Source organism: Leucoraja erinacea, chromosome 11 (genome assembly GCF_028641065.1).
Source record: "Leucoraja erinacea ecotype New England chromosome 11, Leri_hhj_1, whole genome shotgun sequence".
Taxonomy (NCBI): domain Eukaryota; kingdom Metazoa; phylum Chordata; class Chondrichthyes; order Rajiformes; family Rajidae; genus Leucoraja; species Leucoraja erinaceus.
In genome coordinates this window covers 58,571,207-58,590,271 of record NC_073387.1, presented here as the reverse complement: position 1 = coordinate 58,590,271, position 19,065 = coordinate 58,571,207, and positions in this window count along the sequence as shown.

Here is a 19,065-nt window from a genome sequence, read left to right as displayed (position 1 = left end):
ACCTCGGCATCTACCCTTTCTACTAGTACCTCTCCTAGAGCTACCACTCTATACTATCATTTCTATCCCGCAGCCTCATATCCAACCACGCTACTCTTCCCTCTCATCTCAATATACTATTCCCCTCCTCCTCACCCTCTTTCCTGTCCTTCCTTTTACTTTGTTTTCCCCCCTTCATCGCTTATCCTCCCGCCCTCTCCTCCTCTTTCTCCCTTCATCCTCTCCTCAACCCCCGTACTTCCTTCTTCTACCAGCTCCTATTACTATTACTTCCTTCTTCATTTTTCCTCCCTTCTCTTCCTTTCTCCCCTATCCTCCTTATCCTCTTCTCACACTCCTCCCGCTTCCTTTCCTTCACCTATCCCTCCTTTTTACACCTCCTCTCATTCTCTTTCCTCCCTCTTTCTTCATCTCTTCCTTCCATCCTCTTCCTCTCTCCTTCCTCCTTTCTCTCCTCCTCACTCATCTCTCTCCCTCTCTCTCCTCTCTTACTCCCCTTTTTCTCCTCCTCTCTCATCCCTCTCCCCCTCCACCCCTCTCCCCTCTCCTCCCCCCTCTTTCCCCTCCTCTCCTCTCCTTCCTTCTCCCTTCCTCTCTCTCTCCTCTCCTCCTCTCCTCTCCATCCTCTCCCCCTCCTTATTTTCTCTCCCCTACTATCCTCCCCTCTCCTCTCCCTCTCCTCTCCTTTCTCTTTCTCCTCCCTGCTCCCCTACCTTCCCTCCACCTGCAAGTTGTTGTCAGCACGCAATGCAGTTGCTAAGGACACATTTAGCCTGCCTTGCTAACCCACCCATTCAGCCACAACCTGGTCCCTATACTTTCCCCTATTCTCTCTCTGCAGAGCTGAACTTGTCAGTTTTATTCCCAAGTGCTGGAGAAGAAACTCAGTCGGCGTGCAGCAGCATCTGTGGAGGAGCGAAGGAAATAGGCAACGTGTTCGGGCTGCAATGAAATTCACGGAAAATAGGCAACGTTTCGGGCCGAAACCCGGGGTTCTCTCCTCTCCTTTCCTCTCTCCTCTCCTCCCTCCTCTCATCTCCCTCCTCTCCTCTCCCTCCTCTCCTCTCCTCTCCTATCTTTACCTAACTATACTCTCTCTCCTCTCTTTCCTCTCCTCTCCTCTCCTATCTCCTCTCCTCTCCTCTCGATTTCCAGCATCTGCAGGTCCTTCTTAAACATTTCTTCCCTTCTGACGGGTTTTTGTTCTATAATGTAATGTATTTTTGTTGCTATTCAGTAACTATACGGTGTGTGATTGACTGTGTGTTGGGGTGAGGAGGTGATTCGAGGGGTCTCAGGGGTCTCTAGATGTGGATTGCAGATACATGGAGCTATCCAGCGATATTGGACGTTGCAATATCCCCACCAGACTTGACCACTGGCCGGAGAGAGACAGAGAGAGACCCCACTGGTCATGTCAGGCATGCCCCTCGCCTCGAACCCTCCACCCTACAGCTTTCTTGCCTCATACATTACTTGTGGGGAAGGGGGTTGCCTTTCAATTACAGCACGGAAACAGGCCATCTCGGCCCTTCTAGTCCGTGCCGAACCTGGTCCCATCTACCTGCGCTCAGACCATAACCCTCCATTCCTTTCCCGTCCATATACCTATCCAATTTATTTTTAAATGATAAAATCGAACCTGCCTCCACCACTTCCACTGGAAACATAGAAACATAGAAACATAGAAATTATGTCCAGGAGTAGAGGCCATTCGGCCCTTCGAGCCTGCACCGCCATTCAATATGATCATGGCTGATCATCCAACCCAGTATCCCGTACCTGCCTTTTCTCCATACCCTCTGATCCCCTTGGCCACAAGGGCCACATCTAACTCCCTCTTAAATATAGCCAATGAACTGTGGCTTCGACTACCCTCTGTGGCAGAGAGTTCCACAGATTCACCACTCTCTGTGTAAAAAAAGTTCTTCTCATCTCGGTTTTAAAGGATTTCCCCCTTATCCTTAAGCTGTGACCCCTTGTCCTGGACTTCCCCAACATCGGGAGCAATCTTCCTGCATCTAGCCTGTCCAACCCCTTAAGAATTTTGTAAGCTTCTATAAGATCCCCTCTCAATCTCCTAAATTCTAGAGAGTATAAACCAAGTCTATCCAGTCTTTCTTCATAAGACAGTCCTGACATCCCAGGAATCAGTCTGGTGAACCTTCTCTGCACTCCCTCTATGGCAATAATGTCCTTCCTCAGATTTGGAGACCAAAACTGTACGCAATACTCCAGGTGTGGTCTCACCAAGACCCTGTACAACTGCAGTAGAACCTCCCTGCTCCTATACTCAAATCAAATCCACACCTGAGTCCCCCTCATGTTACCCCTAAACCTCTGTCCCTTAATTCTCAAGTCATGAGAAGGAGTTTCTTCCCAGAGGCAATTCGGACTGTAAACGCCTATCTCACCAGGGACTAACTCTACAGGACGTTTTTCCTTCTATTATTTATTATGTAAAAGAATACGTGTGTTATGATTGTGTTTATAATTTGTTTGGTTGTTTTGTTGTTTGTCTTTTGCACAAAAAATCCGCGAGCATTGCCACTTTCATTTCACATCTCGTATGTGTATGTGACAAATAAACTTGACTTGACTTGACTTGACTTGACTTGACTTGATGTCCTCTTGTTTGAATCTTCCCTACTCTCAATGGGAAAAGCTTATCCACGTCAACTCTGTCTATCCCACATAGAAACATAGAAAATAGGTGCAGGAGGAGGCCATTCGGCCCTTCGAGCCAGCACCGTGATCATGGCTGATCATCCCCAATCAATAACCTGCCTTCTCCCCATATCCCTTGACTCCACTAGCCCCTAGAGCTCTATCTAGGAAGGAACTGCAGATGCTGCTTTTACACCAAAGATAGACACTGTGTGAAGAAAGGTCTTGACCATCTACCCATCCCTTCTCTTCAGAGATACTGCCTGTCCCGCTGAGTTGAATGCATGAATGAATGAATAAGTTTATTGGCCAAGTATATTCACATACAAGGAATTTGCCTTGATGCTCCGCCCGCAAGTGACAACATGACATACAGTGACAGTGAGGAATGACACATAAAACATTAATAAGTTACTGTGTTACTCCAGCATTGTGTGTCTGACTTCCAGTGCCCACCAACCCCCGCCCCCCCCCCCCCCACCGTGACTCTGGCCTGGCACCCAACATGATGTTGTTGTTGAGGGCGTCCATCTTCTCCAAAGTCCCCGCGCAGCGCTTTGTGAATGGTCCTCTCCCACCGTGGCAGGGAGCCTGGCACCCAACATGCCGAGTTGTTGAATGTCCCATCTTCTCCAAAGCCCCCGCGCAGTGCTCCCCCTCCCCCCCCCCCCAAATGTTTCTCTGAGACCTGTGAGACGTGATGTGGGGTTGAGGGCGTTTTGGTTTTTTGGTGAGGGCAGTGTTTGTGAATGGTCCTCGACAACACACGGAGTGAAAGATGAGTCCGTGTTCCACAAGTAATCCAGAACATTTAAACTGCCAGCCATTCATGTCCAGCTTGGCGTGGCTTCTGAGAGCTTGCTGACCTTGCTAGTGGTGCAGTACCGTAATACCATGTGATGGGTGCCATGCATATACGTGTAGTACCGTAATACCATGTAAAGGGTGGCATGCATATATGTGTAGTACCGTAATACCATGTGATGGGTGGCATGTATATATGTGTAGTACCGTAATACCATGTGATGGGTGGCATGTATATATGTGTAGTACCGTAATACCATGTGATGGGTGGCATGTACGTATGTGTAGTACCGTAATACCATGTAAAGGGTGGCATGTACATATGTGTAGTACCGTAATACCATGTGATGGGTGGCATGCATGTATGTGTAGTACCGTAATATCATGTGATGGGTGGCATGTACGTATGTGTAGTACCGTAATGCCATGTAAAGGGTGGCATGTACGGGTGGCATTAACATATGTGTAGTACCGTAATACCATGTAAAGGGTGGCACGCATATATGTGCAGTACCGTAATACCTTGGTTTAATGCTGGTTCACCAAAAAAAAGACACAGAGTGCTGGAGTGGATAGGTGACGTCAGCGGGTCAGGCAACATCTGTGGAGAACATGGATAGGTGACGTTTCACAGAGTGCTGGAGTAACTCAGCGGGTGCAGCAGCATCTACGGAGCTAAAGAAATAGGCAACGTTTCGGGCCGAAACCCTTCCGGGTTTCGGCCCGAAACGTTGCCTATTTCCAGAAGGGTTTCGGCCCGAAACGTTGCCTATTTCCTTCGCTCCATAGATGCTGCTGCACCATAACTCAGCGGGTCAGGCAGCATCTGTGGAGAACATAGATAGGTGACGATGTGTCAGCGGGTCAGTCGGGACCGTTTCACAGAGTCTTTCAGTGAGCATCTGTGTGGATGTGACGTGGGGGGGGGGGGGGGGGGGGGGGTGAAAGCTGTTGGAGAGGAGGGTCAGGACAAAGTCTGGTGAGTGAGAGGTGGCCACAGGCATTGAATGTGAAAAAGCAGCATTGCTACAGTTTAGCATAGTCACTTCCTCTCTTGCATCTTCATGTGTCTTGGGTCACTGCTCGCCCTGCCCTTGCATTGCATGCTGCATGTGAATGTGAAACATTATTCATATCATAAGAAAAACATTATTTGGCAATTTGCTTTTAGAAATACAAGTTTGCAAAAGCACTAGGGTGGAGTTTGATGGAGTTTTCTCTGGAGCTGTTCAGCTGGTTTCTAACAAACTAATATTCTGTACTGGTATATTTCTGTTTGTTCTGACTCTTGGACAAGTTTAGCTTGAATATATTCATGTTTAGTATTATCTGGTTTTATTGGAGAGATTGGGGTGGCACGGTGGCGCAGCGGGTAGAGTTGCTGCCTCACAGCGCCAGAGACCCAGGTTCGATCCCGACTACGGGTGCTGTCTGTACGGAGTTTGCACGTTCTCCCCGTGACCTGCGTGGGTTTTCTCCGAGATCTTCAGTTTCCTCCCACGCTCCAAATAGGTGCAGGAAGGATATTGACATGGATAGAAATTTGGTTGGCAGACAGGAAACAAAAACTAGGGATTAACGGGTCACTACACGGCATTGGGGGTTCAGTATTGATGTGGATAGAGAACTGGCTGGCAAACAGGAAGCAAAGAGTAGGAGTAAACGGGTCCTTTTCCCAATGGCGGGCAGTGACTAGTGGGGTACCGCAAGGCTCGGTGCTGGGACCGCAGCTATTTACAATATATATTAATGATTTAGTTCAAGGAATTAAAAGTAACATTAGCAAATTTGCAGATGACACAAAGCTGGGTGGCAGTGTGAGCTGTGAATAGGATGCTATGAGGATGCAGGGTGACTTGGACAGGTTAGGTGAGTGGGCAGATGCATGGCAGATGCAGTTTAATGTGGATAAGTGTGAGGTTATCCATTTTGGTGGCAAAAACGGGAAGGTATAACACATATAACACATTCATCTGTAGGATGTACAAAGTTGAATACATTTTGGAGCGATATATTTGATATATTTACAAAGCTTTTCAAGTCAAGAATAGAACCCAAAACGGAATGGATTATATTTGGAATAATAGTCGAAGATATCAATTTAAATAAAGACCAACATTTTTTTTTAAATTATGGGTTAATAATTGGAAAGGAATTGATACTTAAATTTTGGAAAAAATACAGCTATTAAAATGTGGATTAGGAATATGATGGACATAGCACATCTTGAAGAAATGAGTCTCCGACTAATAGATAAATATGACCAATTCTTAAGGAGTTGGTCCCCTTTCATAGAAACATAGAAACATAGAAAATAGGTGCAGGAGTAGGCAATTCGGCCCTTCGAGCCTGCACCGCCATTCAATATGATCTTGGCTGATCATCCAACTCAGTATCCCGTACCTGCCTTCTCTCCATACCCCCTGATCCCTTTAGCCATAAGGGCCACATCTAACTCCCTCTTAAATATAGCCAATGAACTGTGTGGCCTCAACTACCTTCTGCGGCAGAGAATTCCACAGACTCACCACTCTCTGTGTGAAAAAAGTTTTCCTCATCTCGATCCTAAAAGATTTCCCCCTTATCCTTAAACTGTGTGGCCCCTTGTGCTGGACTTCCCCAACATCGGGAACAATCTTCCTGCATCTAGCCTGTCCAACCCCTTAAGAATTTTGTAAGTTTCTATAAGTTTCTATAAGTTTCATCGACTGTTTGGAATCATGTGATGCAGCGGTGCCGTAAAGATTACTGATTTCAGGTCAGGTCGTGGATAGATTTACATCTCCGAATAAAGATTTGAAAATTTCTTTTTTAAGGGTCTTGCTACTCTTTCTTTGCTTATATACACACTTCATATTTTTCTATTTTCTATTATCTATTTTTCCTCTTTTTCTTCTCTCTATTTTTTTTTCCTGTCTTTCTTACTCTCTTTTCAAACACATAAAACCAGAGGTTGTACATAGAATGTATTACGCCATGACATAGTTGGCACCTAAAATTAGGTTCCACTGTATTGTTTTGTACTGTATTAACTGCTAATAAAATTAAAAAAAAAAAAAAAAAAAACAGAACAGGAAGGCAGATTATTATCTGAATGGTGTCAGATTCGGAAAAGGGGAAGTACAACGGGATCTGGGGGTCCTTGTTCACCAGTCACTGAAAGTAAGCATGCAGGTACAGCAGGCAGTGAAGAAAGCCAATGGCATGTTGGCCTTTATAACAAGAGGAGTTGAGTATAGGAGCAACAAGGTCCTTCTGCAGGTACACAAAATTGCTGGAGAAACTCAGCGGGTGCAGCAGCACCTATGGAGCGAAGGAAATAGGCAACGTTTCGGCCCGAAACGTTGCCTATTTCCTTCACTCCATAGATGCTGCTGCACCCGCTGAGTTTCTCCAGCAATTTTGTCTACCTTCGATTTTCCAGCAACTGCAGTTCCTTCTTGAACACAAGGTCCTTCTGCAGTTGTACAGGGTCCTGGTGAGACCACACCTGGAGTATTGTGTGCAATTCTGGTCTCCTAATTTGAGGAATTACATTCTTGTTATTGAGGGAGTGCAGCGTAGGTTCACAAGGATAATTCCCTGGATGGCGGGACTGTCATATGATGAAAGAATGGAGCGGCTGGGCTTGTATTCACTGGAATTTGGGGATCTTTTAGAAACATATAGAATTCCTACGGGATTGGACAGGCTAGAGGCAGGAAACATGTTCCCGATGTTGGGGGAGTCCAGAACCAGGTGTCACACAGTTTAAGAATAAGGGGTCGGCCATTTAGAACTGAGACGAGGAATAACTTTTTCCACCCAGAGAGTTGTGAATTTGTGTAATTCTCTGCCTCAGAAGGCAGTGGAGGCCAATTTACTGGATGCATTAAAAAGAGAGTTAGATAGAGCTCGTAGGGCTAGCAGAATCAAGGGGATATGGGAAGAAGGCAGGAACGGGGTACTGATTGTGGATGATCAGCCATGATCACATTGAATGGCGGTGCTGGCACGAAGGGCCGAATGGCCTCTACTACTGCACCTATTGTCGATGCATCTATGTAAATGTAGTGTTCTTTAGCTAGTTATTTGTGGGGGGGGGGGGGGCTGAGGGTTGGGGGAAACTTACTTGATGGAGCTCCGTATCGTATCTCCGTCTGCACTGCGGCCTAACACCAAGGAGTTGGCGGCCTTCGCTGGAGGCCGACTTCGGGAACTCCAATTGCGGGAGCCTGCGGAGTTTAACATCGCGGTCCCTGGTTGGAGACCGAGTTCGGGAGCTCCAACCGCAGGGGGCTTTGATCACCGGCTGCAGGAGCTTCAATTGCCCCGACTGCGGTTACTCTGTTGCCCCGATCACGGGAGACTAAAGAGGGCGAAGATTAGACTTCATCGCCTTCCATCACAGTGGGGATTGTAGGGAATCCGCTGTGGTGGATGTTCATGTTAACCTTTCTGTAGTCGTGTGTCTTGTTGCTTTTATTTAGTGCGGGCGTATGCTAATTCACATCTCACTGTTCCTTAATTGGTACACATGACAATAAAGTCACCTTGAAACCTTGAATCGACGAGCTTCGGCGGGTAAAATTCCAAGACAGCGTTAATTTATTTGTAATTCAATTTAATATTGCCTGTAACAAAAATGGATTTTGACAGCTTGCTATCAATATATGGATTGTTGTTAAAGCAAATGAAATTGTCCGTAACTGGCAATTGTCCATTAAAACTAACTAAAAGCCCTGTCCCACTGTACAAGTTCATTACAAGAGTTCTCCCGAGTTTGCCCTGAATCAAACTCTGTGCACGTTCCTTTAAAACCGAGATGAGAAGAACTTTTTTCACACAGAGAGTGGTGAATCTCTGGAACTCTCTGCCGCAGAGGGTAGTTGAGGCCACAGTTCATTGGCTATATTTAAGGGGGAGTTAGATCTAAGGTCTAAGAATAGACCAAAGGATGAGAGGGGGGATCTTATAGAAACATATAACATTCCTAAGGGATTGGACAGGCTAGATGCAGGAAAAATGTTCCCCATGTTAGGAGAGTCCAGAACCAGGGGTCACACAGTTTAAGAATAAGGGCTCGGGCATTTAGGACTGAGGTGAGGAAAAACCTCTTCACCCAGTGAGTTGTGAATCTGTGGAATTCTCAGCCACAGAAGGCAGTGGAGGCCAATTCACTCGATGTTTTCATAGCAAAAGGATTTGAGTATAGGAGCAGGGAGGTTCTACTGCAGTTGTACAGAGTCTTGGTGAGACCACACTTGAAGTATTGCGTACAGTTTTGGTCTCCAAATCTGAGGAAGGACATTATTGCCATAGAGGGAGTGCAGAGAAGGTTCACCAGACTGATTCCTGGGATGTCAGGACTGTCTTATGAAGAAAGACTGGATAGATTTGGTTTATACTCTCTAGAATTTAGGAGGTTGAGAGGAGATCTTATAGAAACTTACAAAATTCTTAAGGGGTTGGACAGGCTAGATGCAGGAAGATTGTTCCCGATGTTGGGGAAGTCCAGGACAAGGGGTCACAGCTTAAGGATAAGGGGGAAATCCTTTAAAACCGAGATGAGAAGAACTTTTTTCACACAGAGAGTTGTGAATCTCGTGAAATCTCTGCCACAGAGGGTAGTCGAGGCCAGTTCATTGGCTATATTTAAGAGGGAGTTAGATGTGGCCCTTGTGGCTAAGGGGATCAGGGGGTATGGAGAGAAGGCAGGTACGGGATACTGAGTTGGATGATCAGCCATGATCATATTGAATGGCGGTGCAGGCTCGAAGGGCCGAATGGCCTACTCCTGCACCTAATTTCTATGTTTCTATGTTTCAGGAGAGAGTTAGATTTAGCTCTTAGGGCTAAAGGAATCGAGGGATATGGGGAGAAGGCAGGAACGGGTTACTGATAGTGGATGATCAGCCATGATCACATTGAATGGCGGTTCTGGCTCCATGGCCTCCTGCACCTATTTTCGATGTTTCTATGAATAAAATGCTGCAGCTAGAAATTTAAACTAAAATTCAGAAAATATTGGAATTACAAAACACCTGAAGTTAGGATTCTAAAAGCATGAATGGTTCAGGTTTGTTGTTGTCACATGTAGCGAGGTACAGTGAACAGCTTTGTTGTATACGCTCTCCAAACAGACCAGGTAATACCACACATAAATACAATCAGCTCAAACTCCAGTCCAACAGGTGGAGCAAAGGGGAAGATACAGAGTGCAGAATATAGTTCTCAGCATTGTAGCACCAGCATCAGTTCCACAGACAAAGTCCAATGTCCACAATGGGGTAGAGGTGAATGGGACAGTACCCTAGTTTATGGAAGGGCCGTTCAGAAGCCTGATGACGGAGGGGAAGAAGCTGTTCCTGAGTCTGGTGATGATGCGCGCTTTCACACAGGGTGAGGGGAAGAAGAAGAAGAATATTTTGATGTAGTCTCTTACCGTGAAGAGGAAAACAAAACAACAAGCTTGTCGGATAAAACCAAGTAACAGGATTACAGGGATACACGGTTTTTTTTTTATCCTGAGAGTCTGTTGTCTTATTAAAGAGTTGAGAAGCAGGTGACTGATGAAAAGAAAAAGTAGATGTTGAACAAAATCCGGCCTTGTGGTACACCGCGTGCCGATACACCGTGTACTGATACACCGTGTGCTGATACACCGCGTGCCGATACACCGTGTGCCGATACACCGTGTGCCGATACACCGCCCGATACACCGTGTGCCGATACACCGTGTGCCGATACACCGCGTGCCGATACACCGCGTGCCGATACACCGTGCGTGCCGATACACCGTGTGCCAATACACCGTGTGCTGATACACCGTGTGCTGATACACCGTGTGCCGATACACAGTGTGCCGATACTTTACACCGCGTGCCGATACACCTGAGGTTCAAACGAAATTTGGTTTCTGCAGTCATACACAGACATAGAAGAACCAAGACACAACACAATTTACACAAATAGTGAGGATGAGATTCACTGTGATGGAAGGCAAAGTCTTATCTCGCCCCTGCACTCCTCATTCTCCTCCCGATGTCAGAGTCAAAGCCCTCGGCGGGCGATGGTAAGTGTCCCGCGGCCATTCAAACCCGCGCGGGGCGATGATGTATGGCCCCGCTCCAGGTAATCTTCAACCCCGCAACTCGGGCGGGAGAAGTCGCCGTTGCGGAATCCCCGAAAAGCGGTCTCCCAGCAGCGACCCACGGGCTACCCGGTGTCACCGTCCACCGTGTCTGCAGCCGGAGCCTCCGAATCTCCAAAGTCGGGTCGCAGCACCGCGCCACCACAACACTCCACGCTCCGCAGCCGGCTAGCTCCACGATGGTGGGTAGGTCCGCAGCTCCACGACTGGAGCCCCCGGGTCGTTCTGGTTGGAGGCCGCTCCACGGTGCTCGGCCCCAACGACAACGGAGACCCGACAGAGAAAAGGTCGAGTCCTCCGTACAGGGAAGAGATTTAAAAGTTTCGCCAACCCCCCCCCCCGCCCCCAACACACATACCCAGTTAAAAAAAAAACACTATAAACTACACTGAAACGAGACAAAAAAAAAGGACAGACAAACTGCAGATGCCGCTGCGATGTGAGTCGCGCCGCCCACCCACTGGGCCTGTTCCTGCGCTGTGTTCAATATAATGTGATACTAAATAACAGTACATGGTCATTAATACAACCGGCACGGTGGCGCAGCGGTAGAGTTGCTGCCTCACAGCGCCAGAGACCCGGGTCCGATCCTGACTACGGGCGCTGTCTGTACGGAGTTTGCACGTTCTCCCCGTGACCTGCGTGGGTTTTCTCCGGGTGCTCTGGTTTCCTCCCACACTCCAAAGACGTGCGGGTTTGTAGGTTAATTGGCTTTGGTAATTTTGGTAATTTTGTAAAGGGCATGTCCCACTGTACGAGCTAATTCAAGAGTTCTCCCGAGTTTCCCCTGATTCGAACTCGGAGAATTACGGTAATGGCCGCTCGTGGGTACTCGGGGCTCTCGTGGACATTGTTCAACATGTTGAAAAATCTTCACGAGTCTTCACGAGCTTACCGCGTTTTCCGAGTACCTGCCGTTAGCGTTACGAGCCGCTAAGAGACGTCCCCGAGCTCCGACGTACATTCTACGTGCTTACCATGAGGGCTTTTTTTAAAAATTCGGGAGAGCTCTTGAATAACCTGGTGCAGTGGGACAGGGCCTTAAGAAGGTCTTTGCACCCATCGTTGCATGAGGTATAAGAGCAGCATATTTAGCCAAAGGGTCTATTTGTGTTATAGAAAAGATCTTGTGTGAGCTGTTCAAGAAAGAACTGCAGATGCTGGAAAAATCAATGGTAGACAAGAATGCTGGAGAAACTCAGCGGGTGAAGCAGCGTCTATGGAGCTGAGGAATAGGTGACGTTTTGGATCGAGACCCGAACCGTCGCCTATTCCTTCGCTCCATCGATGCTGCTTCACCCGCTGAGTTTCTCCAGCTTTCTTGTCCAGTGTCAGGTGCTGCACTTCAGAAGGTCAAATGGAATGGGAAAGGACACAGTTAATGACAGGGACCTTAAACAGCTGTAATATACAGAGGGAACTTGGGTCTAATTAGATAGCTCTGTGTAAGTGGCCACACACAGGTAGATTGAGTGGCAAAGAATGCATTTGGCGTGCTTGCCTTCACCGGTCGGGGCAGAGTATGTAAGAGACAGGAAGTAACGTCAAAGCTTTATAAACCCTTGTTCAGGCTGGTTTTGGAGTATTGCACGCAGTTCTGATCGGCCTCTTACAGGAAGGACGAGGAGCTTCTGGAGAGGGTGCAGATGAAGAATTCATGTTCATATTGAAGCAGAATTAGGCCATTCGGCCCATCAAGTCTACTCCCCCCCATTCAATCACGGCTGATCTATCTCTCCCTTCTAACCCCATTCTCCTGCCTTCTCCCCATAGCCCCTGACACCCGCACTAATCAAGAATCTATCTATCTCTGCCTTAAATATATCCACTGACTTGTGGCCTCCACAGCCGTCTGTGGCAAAGAATTCCACAGATTCACTGTAGATTGGTTTATTCATGTAACCAATCATATATAGGTTAGCATCACGAACCCTGCCTTACTGTATCATTTATGTTAACACCTTCGTCCTATGCTCCGCAGTTTGGTAGCAGACAGGGGGCAGTGACTGCTGGATGTGGATTAGAGATGATCTTGAGTTACGTGTTGTGTAGATCTCATATCTACATGGTGTCACCCTTAAATTAACCCTGTTCTCCTGCCTTCTCCCCATAACCCACAACAGCGCTGGTTTACTGGGAATGCTGCCTGGATTCGAGGATAGTAGCCATAAGGAGAGGTTTGGACAGACTGGGATAGTTTTCTCTGGAGCATCAGAGGTTGAAGGGAGACCTGATAAAAGCTAAGAAGATTAAGGGAAGTTTAGATAGGGTAGACACTCAGAACCTTTTTTTCTCAGGGGAGACATGTCAAAGACTCGCGTGCCTAGCTTTAAGGCAAGAGGGGGGAACTTTAAAGGAGATGTGTGGGGGATTTTATTTACACAGAGGGTGGTGGGTGCCTGGAACCCGCTGCCAGGGGTGGTGGTGGGGGCACATACTATAGAGGTGTTTTTGGACAGGCATATTTAGGATATTGGATTCGATATGCAGGGAATGGAGGGATATGGATCAAGTGTAGAAACATAGACAATAGGTGCAGGAGTAGAGCCCATTCGGCCCTTCGAGTCTGCACCGCCATTCAATATGATCATGGCTGATCATCCAACTCAGTATCCTGTACCTGCCTTCTCTCCATACCCCCTGATCCCTTTAGCCACAAGGGCCACATCTAACTCCCTCTTAAATATAGCCAATGAACTGTGGCCTCAACTACCTTCTGTGGCAGAGAATTCCAGAGATTCACCACTCTCTGTGTGAAAAAAGGTTTTCCTCATCTCGGTCCTAAAAGATTTCCCCCCCTTATCCTTAAACTGTGTGTGTGGCCCCTTGTCCTCGACTTCCCCAACATCGGGAACAATCTTCCTGCATCTAGCCTGTCCAACCCCTGAAGAATTTTGTAAGTTTCTATAAGATCCCCCCTCAATCTTCTAAATTCTAGCGAGTACAACCCAAGTCTATCCAGTCTTTCTTCATATGAAAGTCCTGACATCCCAGGAATCAGTCTGGTACAGTGCAGTAAGTTGTAAGTAGTCCCAGGAGACTAGTTGTACTTGGTATCATGTTCAGCATGGACATAGTGGACCGAAGGGCCTGTTCCTGTGCTGTGTTCTATATAATGTAATGCTAAGTACAATTCTCATATTGGTTGGCAAAATTTGAGGTTAGAACTGGATTACTAATCCCTGTTTTTGGAGTAGGTCGGCAACATGCCACCCTCACAGTCAATGTTTTTAAGAAGGAACTGCAGATGCGGGAAAAATCGAAGGTAGACAAAAAATGCCGGAGAAACTCAGCGGGCGAGGCAGCGTCTATGGAGCGAAGGAATAGGTGACGTTTCGGGTCGAGACCCTTCCGGGTCTCGACCCGAAACGTTACCTATTCCTTCGTAGTCTCGATCTGAAACGTCACCTATTCCTTCACTCTATAGATGCTATACAATACAATTCACAATACAATTTATTTGTCATTTGGACCCCGTTGAGGTCCAAACGAAATGCCGTTTCTGCAGCTATACATTACAAATAGACCCAAGACACAACATAATTTACACAAACATCCATTACATCGCTGTGATGGAAGGCAAATAAAACCGTATCTCTCCACTGCACTCCCCCCCCCCCCCCCCCCCCCCCCCCCCCCCCCCCCCCCCCCAGAGTCAAAGTCAAAGCCCCCGGCTGGCGATGGCGATTGTCCCGCGGCCATTAAAGCCACGCCGGGTGGTGCGAGGTCGCACACCGGGTTCTTGGTGTTAGAGCCCCCAGCGTGCGCTCGCAGAGTCCCGCGGCCATTCCAAGCCGCGCGGGGCGGTGATGTCAGGCCCCGCTCCAGGAGCTCTTCGACCCCGCAACTCGGGCGGGAGAAGTCGTTGCTGCGGAAGCCCCGAAAAGCGGTCTCCCTCCAGTGACCCACAGGCTCCCGGTGCCGCCGTTCGCAGACCCGCAGTTGCAGCCTCCGAATCTCCGGAGGTCGGGCCGCAGCAGCAACAGCGCTCCACCACCGCTCGGCCAGCTCCGCGACGGTGAGGTGAGTGGTCGGCACCAGAGTCCCCGGTCTTCTCCTGTTGGAGGCCGCTCCACGTTGCAGCCCCAACGACAACGGAGACCCGACAAGAAAAAGGTCGGGTCTCCCATGCAGGGGAAAGATTTTAATGTTACCCCCCCCCCCCACCCCCACACCCCCCCCCACACACATACCCCAAAAAATGTTTTTAAATAAAAAACTACATAGAAACGAGACAAAAATAATAAAAATGCAGACGAAAGTCGCGCCGCCCACCAAATGCTGCCTCACCCGCTGAGTTTCTCCAGCATTTTTTCTCTCACACTCAATACCTTTTCCATTAAGTTCTGGAGGGAAGATTATTTACACTTTTCCTTGCAGTTGTAATTTAATTATCAGATGCTAATTGCTTCAGTGTGTGGTATGGATTGACTGAGTTTGCAAATTTGCACCATGTTCTAACGGTGGGTGGGTCCATATTGGATATACTCTACACATCACAGTCCCTTTAATTAGCTTTTCCTCATCAATTTTGAGACAACAATCTCATATGGTTCATCTGGAACAAACCTGGTGAAATCAGGATGGTTCCGTGGTAACAAAGCTTCATCAGAACCTACATTTATATAACCTAACTTTAACACAATCTTAAACATTTTAAAAGGGTGTATGTGGAGAGGATGTTTCCACTAGTGGGAGAGTCTACGTAGAAACATAGAAACATGGAAAATAGGTGCAGGAGGAGGCCCTTCGGCCCTTCGAACCAGCACCGCCATTCATTGTGATCATGGCTGATCGTCCCCTATCAATAATAATAATAATAATAATAATAATAATAATAATAATTTTATTTATAGAGCACTTTAAAAACAAACATAGTTGCAACAAAGTGCTGTACATCACTAATCATTGACAAAAAAAAGTTAATACACACCAAAAATAACAATAAAAGAAATAGTAGGAAAAGACATGTAAAATAAAGAAACATCAAAAACACCAAAAACAGAAGCAAAGTCTCAGGCATGGTCAAAAGCCAGGGAGTACAAAAAATGTGTTTTAACACTGGCTTTGAAGATAACCCGTGCCTGCCTTCCCCCCCATATCCCTTGACTCCACCAGCCCCTAGAGCTCTACCTAACTCTCTCTTAAATCCATCCAGTGTCTTGGCCTCCACTGCCCTCTGTGGCAGGGAATTCCACAAATTCACAATTCTCTGGGTGAAAATGTATTTTCTCACCTCAGTCTTAAATGACCTCCCCTTTATTCTAAGACTGTGTGGCCCCTGGTTCTGGACCCGCACAACATTGGGAAAATTTTTCCTGCATCTATCTTGTCCAGTCCTTTTATAATGTTGTATGCTTCTATAAGATCACCCCCCATCCTTCTAAACTCCAGTGAATACAAGCCTAGTCTTTTCAATCTTTCCCTTATATGACAGTCCTGCCATCCCAGGGATCAGGACGAGAGGACTTGTTCTTGCGTGTGGCGTGCACAGCCTAAAGTTGTCGGAAAACTTGTTCTATTCGAACTTATTTGATTGTGCACGCCGGGTTAATTGCATACGTGAAGATTTAAGAGTTTGATAGAGCTCTAGGGGCTGGTGGAGTCAGGGGATATGGGGAGAAGGCAGGCATGGGTTATTGATTGGGAACGATCAGCCTTGATCACAATGAATGGCGGTGCTGGCTCGAAGGGCCGAATGGCCTCCTCCTGCACCTATTTTCTAAGTTTCTACATTTCTAAAGTTCCAATCTTCCACCCCGATTGGAGGTCATAGTCTTAGAATTAAAGGACGTTCTTTTAGGAAGGAGATGAGGAGGAATTTCGTTAGTCAGAGGGTGGTGAATCTGTGGAATTCATTGCCACAGACGGCTGTGGAGGCCACAAGTCAGTGGATATTTTTAAGGCAGAGACAGATAGATTCTTGATTAGTGCGGGTGTCAGGGGTTATGGGGAGAAGGCAGGAGGATGGGGTTAGGAGGGAGAGATAGATCACCCATGATTGAATGGCGGAGTTGGCTTGATGGGCCCAATGGCCTAATTCTACTATCACACGTCAAGTGATGGAGGATATGGATTTAATGACTGATTAGTGTGGGGGTTGCCTTCCTGTTAACTCAGCTATTGAGACTATTCCGTGTTGCAGATATAGGATATTCCGTGTTGCAGGAAGGATATTATTAAATTGGAAAGGGTGCAGAAGGGATTCACCGGGGTGTTACCTGGGCTTGTGGGCGTGAGTTACAGGGAGAGGTTGGATGGGTTGGGATTCTTATTCTGGGCGCATCTGAGGCTGAGGTGACGAGACCATGAGGGCCACGGGTAAAATGGTCGCCCATAGTCTTTTCATAGGGTGGAGGATTCTAAAACTAGAGGGTATCGGCTTCAGGTGAGAGGGGAGAGATTGTGAAGGCCCCTTTTCATCTTCCCAATTCCAATAGACAATAGACAATAGGTGCAGGAGTAGAGGCCATTCGGCCCTTCGAGCCAGTACCGCCATTCAATGTGATCATGGCTGATCATCCCCAATCAGTACCCCGTTCCTGCCTTCTCCCCATATCCCCTGACTCCGCTATCTTTAAGAGCCCTATCTAGTTCTCTCTTGAAAGTATCCAGAGAACCGGCCTCCACCGCCCTCTGAGGCAGAGAATTCCACAGACTCACAACTCTCTGTGAGAAAAAGTGTTTCCTCATCTCCGTTCTAAATGGCTTACCCCTTATTCTTAAACTGTGTGGCCCCTGGTTCTGGATTCCCCCAACATCGGGAACATGTTTCCGGCCTCTAGCGTGTCCAAACCCTTAATAATCTTATATGTTTCAATAAGATCTCCTCTCATCCTTCTAAACTCCAGAGTGTACAAGCCCAGCCGCTCCATTCTCTCAGCATATGACAGTCCCGCCATCCCGGGAATTAACCTTGTAAACCTACGCTGCACTCCCTCAATAGCAAGAATGTCCTTCCTCAAATCAGGGGACAGAAACTGCACACAATACTCCAGGTATTGTTAAAGTTCTTTCCTGCTGCTATCTTACTCCTCGAAGGCCCTGTCCAATTTCAGCGCACTAACCAGGAAGGCAGGAGAATTGTGTACCGACTAACGCCTGTGAAACACAAGGTTGAAGTTGTATTGGTACAATTTGTTGACACCTTAGTGAAATTGTCTTCCACTTGACGTGATTGGATTTGGGAATTTGGGAAATTTCATGGAGGGGATTGTACACAAACCAGATGTCTCCTGTTACTGCGATCCGGAATTGTGCTAAAGTGGGTTTGACAGTAATATGTTTATTTGTTGAATGAATAAGCACAGAGTTGTTCCAGCGAAGGTCCCATTGTCCTGGAAGAACTGACGTTTGTGCAATTGATCCAGATCCCTTGTCATTACACCAGCTTTCTGATCTCTCTTTGTTGAACTGTTCATTGTGATGTGGGTTCGAGTGTGGCTTGGATCACATTACTTTGTGTTTGTCATCTGGGAGGTCATTCATCTTTTTCTAACAAGGTAATTTAACAAAATATATACTTGAGATAACCCGTTAAATAGCGTTGCAGACAGACACAGTGGTGAGTGGGGCGTTTACACACTGGCCTTCATCTGTCACCGAACTGAGTACTGAAATTGGGAGATGATATTACAGTCGTACAAGACATTGGTGAGGCTGCACTTGGAGTATTGTGGTCCCTGCTATAGGAAGGATGTCATAGAAACATAGAAACATTGACAATAGGTGCAGGAGTAGAGGCCATTCAGCCCTTCGAGCCAGCGCCGCCATTCAATGTGATCACAGCTGATCATCCACAATCAGTACCCCGTTCCTGCCTTCTCCCCATATCCACTGACTCCGCTATTTTTAAGAGCCCTATCTAGCTCTCTCTTGAAAGCATCCAGAGAACTGGCCTCCACCGCCCTCTGAGGTAGAGAATTCCACAGACTCACCACTCTCTGTGAGAAAAAGTGTTTCCTCGTCTCCATTCTAAATGGCTGACTCCTTATTCTTAAACTGTGGCCTCTGGTTCTGGACTCTCCCAACATCGGGAACATGTTTCCTGCCTCTAGCGTGTCCAAGCCCTTAATAATCTTATATGTTTCAACGAGATTCCCTCTCATCCTTCTAAACTCCAGAGTGTACAAGCCCAGCTGCTCCATTCTCTCAGCGTATGACAATCCAGCCATCCCGGGAATTAACCTTGTAAACCTACGCTGCACTCCTTCAATAGCAAGAATGTCCTTCCTCAAATTAGCAGACCAAAACTGCACACAATACTCCAGGTGTGGTCTCACTAGGGCTCTGTACAACTGCAGAAGGACCTCTTTGCTCCTATATTCGATTCCTCTTGTTATAAAGGCCAACATGCCATTTGCTTTCTTCACTGCCTGCTGTACCTGCATGCTTACTTTTCATGTACAAGAACCCCCAGATCCCATTGTACTTCCCCTTTTCCCAACTTGACGCCATTTAGA